This window comes from Leucopleurus acutus (assembly GCF_964270905.1).
Source record: "Leucopleurus acutus genome assembly, chromosome: 14".
In the NCBI taxonomy this organism is placed as follows: Eukaryota; Metazoa; Chordata; class Mammalia; order Artiodactyla; family Delphinidae; genus Leucopleurus; species Leucopleurus acutus.
Window position 1 is genome coordinate 10,106,101 of NC_139156.1, and position 12,350 is coordinate 10,118,450.

The following is a 12,350-nucleotide window of genomic DNA, read 5'->3' on the forward strand; positions in this document are numbered from 1 at the left end:
GAGCCTTGTTTGATCCTCATTAAAATTGACACCATTACTTTTCAGCCATTTACTTGCAAGGGAAAATTAGTGTGAAGCTCCACATCTCAGTAATTGTGGTGATAATAAAACGGGCTCTCCTTAAAATAGCGAGCTCTGGGAGGTGGCAAGTGCTCGCCCGTAGCTCATCAGTGAGTGAGGCTGGAGCGCAGAATTCTGCCTGGGCCCCGCCACCAAGAAGCAGCGGCCTGGCAGAAGGCCTTTAACTTTTTTTTTTTTTTAACATCTTTATTGGGGTATAATTGCTTTACAATGGTGTGTTAGTTTCTGCTTTATGACAAAGTGAATCAGTTATACATACACATACGTTCCCATATCTCTTGCGTCTCCCTCCCTCCCACCCTCCCTATCCCACCCCTCCAGGCGGTCACAAAGCACCGAGCTGATCTCCCTGTGCTATGCGGCTGCTTCCCACTAGCTATCTATTTTACGTTTGGTAGTGTATATATGTCCATGCCGCTCTCTCGCTTTGTCACAGCTCATCCTTCCCCCTCCCCATATCCTCAAGTTCGTTCTCTAGTAGGTCTGTGTCCTAATTCCTGTCTTACCCCTAGGTTCTTCATGACATTTTTTTTTTTTCACTCTCCTCGTGTCTGAAAAGGAAGGTGCTGAGACTCACTAATGTTAGATAAAGGCAGCCTGGTGTTGTGAGCACAGCGGCTCTGTCGGCCCACACACTGGGGACCAAGAGAACTGGGACAAGTGACTAGCTCCTCTGAGCCTCTCTCAGCGATGATGCTTACCTCGTTGCTGTGATGGCTGTATCAGTTTCCTAGGGGCTGCTGTAGCACATCATCACAGGCCGGATGGCTTAAAACAATAGGAAATGATTCTCTCGTCAGTTCTGGAAGCCAGAAGTCTGAAGTCAGGCTCTCCGTAGGGTTGGATCCTTTTGGAGATTCCGAGGGCGAATCCGTTCAGGCCTCTGTCCCAGCTTCTGGTGGCTGTCAGCAGTTCTTGGCTTGTGGACATATCACTCCACCTCCAGCTCTGTCTTCCCGTGGCCTTCCTCTCCGTGGTGTCTCAAATCTCCCTCTGCCTTTCTCTCGTAAGGACACCTGTCGTTGGATTTGGAGCCCATCTTCGATCCAGGATGACCTCACCTTGAGATCCTTAAACTCCATCACAAAGACCTTATTTCCAAATAGGGTCACGTTCACAGGTGCCAGGGGGTTAGGACATGGACTCATCTTTTCTGGGGCCACAGTTCAACCCACTCTAGTGGTTATGAGAAATCGGTTGGGTAAACAGGTGAAAACACCCAACTGGTACCTAGGTGGCTAGCAACAAATGCTACTTTCCTCCTTTCTAAACTTGGAAACTCCTTTGAGGGTTAGAAGACGTCTTAAATGGCCTTTATTGACTCAACCAGAAGTTTTATTGAACAACCTGGTTGCCGTGTTGGGACCGCCAGAACCGGCCAGTGGCTGACGGTCACTTGTCCTGCTGAGGTTTCCATCTTTGGTTAATGCTGTCGTCAGGGCTTTCCCAGGACTGAGATAGTTGCTTGAACTCACAGAAGAGGGTTGTAGAGTTTGAGAGCTTCAGGTTCATCGAGTTGGTCTCGTCACCTCCACCTCCACCTCCCACCCCATTTTACAATTGGGGACCTCCAGGTTCCGGGCGGGTAAGTGATGTTTGCCAAGGTCTCGAAGGAACTCCAGAGCTGGGTCCTCTCGAATCCTAGACTCGTGCTGCGCGCACCACACACTGCTGTCTCTGCTTCAGGATTGCTGTGGAGTCAGCAGCTGCCGCAGCCAGACTCAGAGGTGAACCCCATGTGCAGCTCTTTGTTTCCAAAAAACCCCAAAATGTGAGAGAGAGAGATGGACGTATTCAGAAGACCAGTTGCTCCTTCTGACTCATATATAGTCCCTTTCTTTGGCTTGGAATTGTGAACTCTGCCTCCTTTCGATGTCCAGTTCTGCATTCCCAGAGACCATCAGATAACTTGTGAGCTTTTCACCTGGCATCGGGTATTCTGGGGGGCAGCAGAGCAGCAGAGGTGGATACGGGGCCTCTGGATTTGCAGAGGCCAGCCTTGCCTACTCCTCTGCAGTCTACTTTCCAGAAATTTGTCCTCCCGGGGCAAGAGCTATAAGCAGCACACAGTGTCTCGGAGGCTGGTTGGGAGCCGATCGGGGCCAGGAGTCCCTTCTGGCTGTGAGGGGATCACCCAGGCCCCTCCGCCAGCGCTGACTTGTTCGGCGGCAGACAGGGACAGTGCTGTCCACTGGCCCTTGACATCAATCTGCTGTAACCCGGCTTCAGACGTGATGGGACTCAGCCCGAAAGCAAGAAGGAGTCCGTGCCAGTGCTGACTGCCACCCCCCAGGTGTGTGTCGGGGAGGAGTGAAGGCTGTGTCAGTGCGGGCGCTGACCCATAGGCCTGACGAAGGGGCTGACGTTGAGCGCTCGGCAGCCCGTCCAGTGGGAGAGGTGGTGTCAATCGTTTATTGCTTGGGGCAGTCCCGTCCTGGGAAGACAGAGGACCCAGTGTGATCCCTGAGCCCTAGGGAGGGGACTGAGGCAAGTCAGAGCCCCCGAAACCACACTTCTGCAGTGCAGCGGACCTTTCTTTTTGGTGGGAGGTGTCAGGTTGGAACCGAGTAGTGTTTCAGTCAATGAAGAAATGGTGGTCTAGTTCATTAATTAACTGGTTGGTTTATTAGGACCGTTCCCAGCCACTTGCTCCTTATGGAAGACCCTTCTCTGTCCTAGTTTCTGTCACATCATGGCTCCCGGACACTGCTTCTGTTTCTCTGAGTGAAGAGGGTGGCTGCAGTGCAGGTGGCATGAAACCACACAATACCGTGTATCTGGAGATTTGAACGCATTGGACACCTGGCTCTCACCTTCCAACCTGGAGCTCTTGTGCATTTCCCTGGCACTCGCCAGGCCTCAGCTCCACAGAGCCCCTTGGGATTCTCAACTTGAAGCATCTTGACCTAGAAGCTTCCTGGCCAGACCTCATTTGATTTTCCATATTCGTGATTTTGATGCCAATGAATTCTTTTCCATTTCTTGCTCTGAGTTCAAGACTTGGTGTTTATCCTGATACTGGTTCTGCGTGCCAGCTTGACGTTGTGAAATCTAGCTGGAGGAAGGCAGAAAGCCCCTCAGCTGAGAGCGGATGGATGGAGGTGCCATGCCAGGCACAGGCCACAGCGACGCCTCCCTAAGTGGGCTTGTTAAAGTGGACGTGGAATGGTGGGGCTGTAGCGGCAGTTGTGTAGGAGGCCAAGTCCTGCTGCTTTTGTGGCTCCAGCAGCCAATACTGCCTCCCTTGTCCTAACCGTTGCTCCAGCATCAACCCTCGGGGGGACACCTGAGCACCTCTGCAGGTACTGGTGGGAATTACGTGGGTGAGTGGTTCAAATCCTGTTTCCATCCTTTGCTAGCTTTGTGGCCTGGGAAGTCATGGAACTTCTGAACCTCAGTTTTCTCATCTGTAAAATGGGGGTGGCATGCTTTGGTAGGAGGGCGGTGCTTTTAAATAATGGGACCCACTGGTGATGTCTAGTCCTGTCATTAGGGGGTCCCACACCTCCTTTCATAGCTCTCAGCGGAGACATGTACACTCAGCTCAGCCCTGGCTAAAGGAGTGGTTGGTCCTCTCCTTTCCTTCAGGACACAGATTTCAAAACTTCCTTTGGTAGCTACTGTTTAACGAGCCTTTTGGTTGCTACAGAGTGGCTTTTCATACCTATTTCACAACAGGTATTCCAGGGGCAAAAGCTGGCCAGTGGGTGGCTGCATCAGCGCCGAATGTACTGAGCGGAAAGCGCTTTCCTGCAGGACTGATACCAGCTCAGAGTTACTCCTTCTGGGCGTTGAGGGCAGGTGATGCCTGTGGGTGCCAGCTCCCGGGGCTGGAGCAGGCCCACGCTGGCCTGGATGGGACCATGCGAGAACTGCCGTCTCAGCATATTTGCCATGTTCTCTGCAAGCCGTCAGTTGCCCTCTGCTCCATAGTTGAGGAAGGAAGCCTTATTGATTGTTTTCGATTCTGGCCGTGGGCCTGACTGCGGTGACTGGGGTGAGGGCTGATACTTGAGCTCTTGTCTGATCTTTGGCGTTGAGTCTGTGGTGTGGGCGAAGAGGATGTAGAAGTGTTACAGACAAGTGAACGACTTACAGCATTTTGTAAGAGGGTCTCTTCGTCGTGGCTGGAAATAATTCAGGCGGGCGCAGGGGGCAGAGAGAAAGCTGGTTGCTCCTAGTCTCTGGGCAAGTAAGCTTGGCGTGAAGATGTAGGTTCATCCATGGCAGTCAGAGTGCCCAGCGATTTGAGCTAGAACTTAGCAAGATTTTGATCAGTATGTGCTGAATTGAAGTAATAGAAGAACAGCCTGAGTCACTTCTATTTGGGGGTATGTGGTTCTTAACATACGGCAAACCCTAATGCAAGGAATCTTCCGAGTTCCTCTCTAAACGTATATATACAGCTTCACCTACCGGTCACCTTTTTTCACAAAAGACCCCAGTTGAGACGTATTATGCCGACTCTCATTAAGATGAGTGTAGAAATGCCAACAAATTCTTCCCCTTTTAAAGAATACTTCCACCAGAGTGCTTTTATGGGTTCTCCCTCCCTTAGAACACCCTGCTGTTACATTCAGGTCTTGTGTTTGGTTTATTTTCACAGTCAGGAGAAGGTAGGGCAGAAACGACCTATCGTAACAGGGGTGTGTTCCCAAGTTCAAGAGCAGGTTTGAGTTGGAGAGGCAGCGTTTAGAGTTTCACCATAATGAGGTCAGAGTCGGGTTGGAAGTGGGGAAGAGATGGCTGAGGGGAGGATGTTAGTGTTTCTCTGGGAAAGTTTTTCTGTTTCTCCTTCTGAGAAGAGAGAGATGAGGAGATGAGGACATCAGTGCCTTGGTTTAGAGGGGAAAGATAGAGCAGAGCATTCTACAGGGATTGTCTTTATTGATTGTACTGTAATGGTTAATCCTCTATCTATGGGGCATCTCGTGCTTGGCCTAGAGGGTGTTTGGGACAATTGGTTGAATGAAACACGTGCTTTGGCCTCTTGGGGTTCTCAGCTCACAGTGCAAAAGACCCCAAACTGCCGCAGTGAGAAGATGATAAGTAGGGACGGAGATTCCTGGATCTTGATAGAACTTCTCCTTTTACTTTCTTTCTCCTGGAGCCTCCCCCTTAGAGAATTCTCTCAAACAAGGCCTGTAGGAATTCTGTCCATCCCAAATAAATGCGCACATCACAGGTCAGGTGGTGCCCCAGGCATATTCTTCATCATCTCAGCGTGAAAGTGCTCTTTTTTTAAGATACGCATTGCATATTATTTGGGAGGAATCTTTTGGAAGTTGTGCTTTTTTTGAAAAAGGAATTCCTCGTTTTATTTGGTTCCGTATACACTCTGGACTGAGACTGAGAAATGAAGGATTTAGTCCTTTAAATTCTACATGTTGGCCAAAAGAAACAAAACCATCTTGTGTGTGAACCATCACTGAGTGATCGGTGGGCAGTGGGCAGGGTTGCAGGCTGGCCTGAGGCCTCCCATTTGCCTTGGATGGTGAGAAGACACGTAGAATTCATATTGGAGCCTTTTGTGATCTGGGTGACTATTTTGAAACTTCTCTTTAGATGATGCTTATAGCAAGGAATTATCTAGAATCACTTTTATTTTCAGGGTCTGAGTTTGCCTCTAAGAAAACAAATGAGGTTTTATTGTTCCACTTCTCCTATGGTTCGTTACCAAAGGGAGGCATTTCTTGTTTGCTCAGATGGGCTAAAAGCTTTTGCTTCTGCTTGACACGCCCCAGGAGCAAAGTAAGGCATCTGAGAGATTAGCATGATAGATTTTTCTGGACTTCCTCTAGAAGTAAGGTTTTTTAATGGTGAAAGTTGATGAAACTGTCAACATTGTTACCGTGGACATCTCTCCATGTCTGTACATATCTCTTTGCTTCATTCTTCCTAGTGGCCTGTGTGCTGTCTGTTGTGAACAGAGCATAATTTATTTAATCAGCCCCCTTTTGCTAGGTATTTAACTTGTGTTCATCTTCTAGTTTCCAGTTACCAGAGAGGCTCCGTTGACAAGCTCTGCATACACCTATTTGTTGGGCACCTGGGTGAATATTTTTCTAGGACCTATTTCTGGATCTTTTTTGATGTCAACATTTTCATCCTAAACAGCTTCATTCTGATCGCTGCTGTCTTTGGGACTCCTCCATGGTTTGGTTTGTAGCTTCTTTGCAGATCATTTGAGAAAAGATATTCTAAATCAGAGTTCTGCCTGTGTAACAAGAGGGTATGTTTAATTCCTGGACTTTTCTTTTTTTCTCTCTTCTTTTTTTATTGTTTCTAGCATACTCTTCCCATGAAGGGAACCCAGCTCTGCACACAACAGCTGATAATCTTGCATTCCTGAAAGATGTTGCACCCGCTATGGCAAGTGGCGGGGTGCTGAGGCTCCGTGATGGAGCTCCCCAGCGTGACTGCTCTCAGCTGTGTTTACCCCAGCTCCTCAGGAGGGAGCCTGGGGAGACTGATGTCTGAGTTTCGCATCAGCGTGAAAACCAAGCACAGTACGGGGTGGTGGTGGGGGACCTTGTGCAGAGTCTTTGCGTCAGAAGAGAGAAAAGCCTTCATTTAGTCAATGGGACAAGATAAACATGCTAAACTAATTGAGAAGGCAGCTTTTCCGTGATCCTAGGACTATATCTTACTCTGTGATATTGTCACCTTTGCCATGTCTCTCTCTCTCTCTCTCTCTCTCTTTTTTTTTCAGTTGCGGTAAAATACACATAACATAAAATGTACCATTTTAACCGTGTGTAAGTGCGCAGTTCAGGGGCATTAAGTACAATTGCTGTGTAACCATCGCCGCTCTCGCTCCCAGAACTTCTTCATCATCCCAAAGCTCTGTGTCCTTTTAACAAAAAGAAGGGCATTTTTGAACCTAAAATTGGCGTACCTTTGTGGCGGCCAAAGAGTCTTCAGTTCCAGTTTAACTTTTCGAAGGCACAGAGATCAGGGTATCGTAAACATTTGGGGTGTAAATAGCACACGGCCCTGCTCCTGTAATTTGCCCAAGAAGACCTAAATTGACACCCAGCTGGTGGAAGCCACTCAACTCCCAGCCAAATAATACCGTCTATGACATTAATTAAGGAAGGCACTGCGCCTCCGCCCGCTTTGGGCTTCCCAGGCCCTCCAGCCTCAGCCAGCACTTCACCCTGCGTCTCCACCTCATCGAGCAAACACAAAGGAATTAGTGGTGTTTTGCTTCTAGCATTTCACATGGTGCAGCCTCCATAAGTCACTGAGGAACCTCAGTGCCGGAGGGAGAACGCTTTGGCTTTTCCCAAACCAGCTTTTGCTCCCCAGACTTTGCTCTCTCTGCCGAGAAACATGTACGTTTTAGAGGAAGATGGATCCCCAGCCCAGTTCCTCAAGACCTTCCAGAGTCAGATGTCCAAGCAGGAGGAAGACGAGGCGACGTGCAGGTTGGAGAAAGAGCGGCAAACCAGTCACTTTCTACCAAAATGCATTTCCCGGCCCCCCTTTGTTCTTTTAAAGTAATTCCAGGTACCCAGCGTCCCTAGCCTGTTGTAGAAGGTGACAAGCAAAATACTCGTTACGCATACCTTGATTCTTTCTGAGAAAGAAAGAGATGTGGTACTCCTCCTGTGGCACACCTTCTCATCCTATATCCTAACTGTCCCTTTTCCTCCAGATCACTTTTGGTTCTGACCTTCTTTTGTGCCAGTCTCTAGAGGCTGGAGGAAGCTTAGGGAAAACAAAACTCAGAACGCAGCTAGATGTAGCCTGTCCGGCTTGAGGCTATTTGGCACAGTCTTGACAAGACAATGAACTCATTCTACTAATTGTAATTAGCATGAGGGCTTTAGCAGGTTTTTGGACTCCTCAAACTTCAGAGGCCTTTGATCGGCCCCCCTAATAACCATGCCCCACGCTAACTGGCTTAGTGCGGTTTTTTTATGCAACAAAAGCCACCACCGCCTCCTCTTGAGAAAAAAGGGAGGCTGGGCTTTAGAAACAAGAATTCTCAGTTGTTTTCACTTGTTCTCTAAATCGCAGAAGGTTCTTCCCTTATTCAGCCCCTTGGAGTTGCTAAGAAACTGCCGTTTTAGAGGAAAGGTAATTAAATTTTGATTTTAATTTAAAGACAGGGAAGGCAGGGTTCTTCACGTTCCTTAAATGAAGGGGCGCCCCGAGAGGAGACTTTCTGTTTCCAGATCAGTCCTGGGCAAGCGGTGTGATTGGAGTCTTTTGGTGTTTTGCTGCCAGAGAGCGGGGTTTTGAAATGGTTCTTTGCTGCAAGGCTGCTGAACTTTGGGGAGGGATACTTACAAGACCAGCGTGTGCTGGGAAACCAGTGACTCTGGGCTTGATTAATTTATAGGGTGTGACTTAAGAAGCTGGTTCTCCTTCTGATCCCCGGGATGCGTATTTACTGAGTCCGTACAGGAGGCCCCTCTGCCCGGTGGACATTTTTTATGGCCTTTGCTATGTCAGAGCAAAAGTTGTAGATCTCTTATGAGCAAACGTATTGTTATGTCCAGGAGAGGATGGGCATGTTATAAAGTTTCAAATGGTCAATTAACAAAGATTTATTCTTTGTCACTCAGGTATTTTCTCTCTCTTTCTCAATAATTAGCCCTTGGAATGAAGCAGGCTGTGTTCTTCCTGCTTTCCTGGTCATAGCTCCAGAGCAGGATTTTGAGACAGGCCGTCTGATGTTCAGACTCTTAGCAGCTGGGCCTTCTGGTTCGGTAAAGTGGACTCATTTGGAGCACTTGACAAAAGGGAGTGAGGGAGAATGCGGGGGAGAGAATGTGTTTTTTAAAGCACTCCGGGCTGTGTTTACTACACATTTATTTGGTAGAACCTCATTCCAGCAGGGCAGCCAACTGTCCATTGGCTGCAGCCACGCCCTTTGGACTGCCTTCCATTCTGTCTTAATTTGGAGCTCACGCAGGGACCTTAGAATCTCTATTGTTAAGAGTTCTCATCCTCTTTTGGGCCCATGAACTGGCCCCTGCAACCTGCTGAACCCAGAATATGTATTTTTAAACATTTCAGTAAAAACACAGGTGAGGTGCTCATCAGCTTTTCTGTATATGTATTTCACTCCCCCGGTAAAGAGAAAAATCTATTTGCTATAATATCTGAGAGTTGAACATGCTGTAAGGGACCCTTGCCTAAAACGAAATCCTTCCTGGCGGAGAAGATGTGACTTTCGTTATCGCAGAAGGACAAGAGATGGGCCAGCTCTGGGTTTTATTCTCTCATCCAGAGATGATTCACTGACTAATTCTTCTTTTTCTATCAGCTTGCTGCCCAACAGAGTTGCAGACCCAAGGGCTTTGGTGTGGCCCAGGGCCGAGGAGCACACATTCGCTGTTGGAGGGTCTTCGTGCCCACCGTCACTGCCCTGTCCCCGGGGTGCTTCCCAAGTGCCCGCTGGGCCGGGCCTCGGAGGGGCTGCCCGCTTCCTGGGGGCTGCCACCCAGCCTGTCCTCCTAGCTGCCATCTGCACCCTGCTTTCACCCCAGCTTTTCAGAAGTTAGAACGGGAGTCCAATCGCTGTCATCCCCTCACTAACGATTCCTGTTCTTAAGGGTCTGATGGACACAAGGAAGAGTGATCACTGAAGGATCTGAGAAAGGGGAGCGCCGTGCTCGGCAGATGCTGGCACCCAGGGACCTTTTCCAAGATGTTTCAGGCCTCATTCTCCGACTTGTTTAAGGGCAGAGAATAAGGTTGCAAAGGAAATCAAAGCCTGATGTGGAGAAACGAAACATGAGGCCTACTGACTTTTTAAAAACATTTTAAATAACATTCTCTAAGGTTTCATTTTATACTGAAGGCAGCTGTAATAAGTTTTGGAAGGCGGTGTAAGGTTTCGGTTACAGAGTGATCCAGCTTGCAGTTTTTGTACCCAAAGTGAGAAAGGGCTGAGGGGGAGTTGGGGTGGCTAAGAGGTTATTTTGAATAAGGTGAGAAAACTTGAAAGGATGAATTCAAGACTGTAAGCGGTAACATTTGGTACGCTGTAATTTGCAAATGCAATAACATGAAACCATTGCAAAGGTGGTGGGTTTTTTTTTTTTTTTTTTTTTTGGTGAACATAGTCCGGATAGCAATGGAATAACTTAATAACCAGAGCGCAGCAGCATGCTGACCACAAGTAAAACAAGACTGCAGCTCCGTCGTGGGCCCTGCCAGTGTTGCCCCAGTGACGACGTTCTCCGCTGAAGGCTGGCGCAGGCTGGAGCTGTCGTGCCGTATGAAAGACCTCATTGTTCGTGGGCATCGTTATTTGGTATTACATGCACAGTGTTTGCTTGTGAAACGATTTATGAGAAACAAGCATGTTTAAGAAAGAGGACTTGGTTTGAAATTCAGTTGATCTGGCTTATGACATTTAAGATTTTATAGTACCTTTGTTTCTGAGAATAAATATTTAGGTTCACTGTAAATATTTATCTCTGAACATGCAAACACATGCACGCAAAACTGGAAAACTGAGCCAGAGAATGAACCGATACCTGACATTCACTTCTCTGTGGAAAGGCGTAAACTACCTCAATATTTGATAGGTGCAAAGGTGCCTGTTTTGTGAACTTGGCTGGCCGTGTCCAGCCCGGAGGGCAGTGCACCTTGGGCTTAAATCTCTTGGGAGGAGGCCTGGTGGGGAGAGTGTGTGTGGACTTAATTCTGTTCTTCTCACGTGGATGGGGCGAGCCGGGGTTGAACCAGAGCTCTGTCCCTGCCAGCTGCTGGCAGGTCCCTGTAGCATCCAGCTGGCCGCCCGGCTGGACCAGGAGACTCGCAGTGGCCCATCGCTAGGATGGTGTCTCAGGCAAGCAGTGAGTGTTTCTAGTGATGCTTGAAAGGATCCCGGCTTTGACATTTTCTGCCCACAGAAACTAGGAGACTCGACTTCTGGGCTCTTTGCTTAGCCTGTGCGGGTGATACTGTGAAAAATGAATGACTTCTTTGGGGATCTGAAATCTTTATCTTTTTAATGTAAAAATATAGGTGTCTGTGAAGTGATGGGAGATTCTGGAATGAAATGTGCTCAGAGTCATTGCCAGCACTTTTTCTGTTTTCGATTTTCCCTCCCTCCCTCCCCCTCCCCCGGCCCCCTCCCTCCCTCCCCCCCCCTCCCCCTCCCCCTCCCTCCCTCCCCCCTTCCCTCCCCCCTCCCCCTCCCTCCCTCCCTCCCTCCCCCCCCTCCTTCCTTTTTTTTTTTTAAAGTTTTTACAACCAGCAACAGGCTTATTGCAGTAAAATCAATTTGCGCATGGTCTGGCTCTTGTCCAACACATTCCACTAAATGACATTTTAATCTGAAAGCCCAGATATAGAAAGGCTTAGGTAGCCATCGTGCCGATTGGCTGTTTCCCGCCCAGTGCGCGGAGGTACTTAGGCGCAGCATAGAGACATCCTTGCTGTGTTGGGCCTGTTGGCCTGCCCTCGTTTTCCTTGGTGGTGTTTTAGGCTGGAGGGTGAAGGCAATGGTACCCACAGTGCGGAGAGGGAAATGGGCGGTGGCCTGTGCGTACCGGTAGGTGGGGATGGGGTGATATTTGTGAATGGACGGATGATTGGGTGTGTGACTCTTGACCGAGCTGCTGTGTAGGAAGGTTCCAGTCCAGTTGTGATTGTGGTGCCTCTGTGGACAGGATCACACAACAGGCTGGTCTGTTAGTTATTCTTACGGAGCCTGGTGTGTGTTTGCTCCTGTACCTCGGTGTGGGTGCCTCTACAGGGTTTCTGCGGAGACCGCCTCTGAACCGGAGAGTTTCCCTAGAGACTGAGGCCGATGAGGGAGGGTGGGAAGTCATTGCTGGCTTCTTCTCTGTGGGGCCTCCTTTAAGACAGCCTGAGACATGGCCAGGGTTTGGGAACCCGTGTTGCTTTTTGTTCTTTCGGTGCCACGTCTGAATAAGCTGAGGAATGTCTGTCTGTGCGTCTAGCATGGGATGCACAGTGACACTTAACTACTTATGGAGGAGGTGAATGGGGGCATGGGACAAAGAATGACCGAATGGAGTGAATGCCACAGCAAAGAGACGAAACCATTTGTTCATAACTTTGGGCCTTAGCTTTTAGTTTATTTTCTTTTTGAAACAATGGATGGGAGTCTTCTCAGAGCATCTTAGAAATGCACGGGGAGACACTGCCTCTAGGCACCATTTTGGAATTCAGGGCGATCTTAAAGGTAGTCTTGTCGCTTCCCTGGGATTTGTTAAGCTGACGACCATTTGTTAAGCTGATGGTGTCCCCAGTGGGATGAGAGAAGAGGCACTCAT

At 48.7% G+C, this 12,350-nt stretch overlaps 1 protein-coding gene across 8 annotated transcripts in view; it reads left to right on the forward strand.

Annotated features, from left to right (window-relative positions):
• FGFR2 (fibroblast growth factor receptor 2) overlaps positions 1–12,350 on the forward strand; it is a 104,681-nt gene that overhangs the window by 53,987 nt on the left and 38,344 nt on the right. The gene's annotated exons all lie outside the window — the stretch shown is intronic.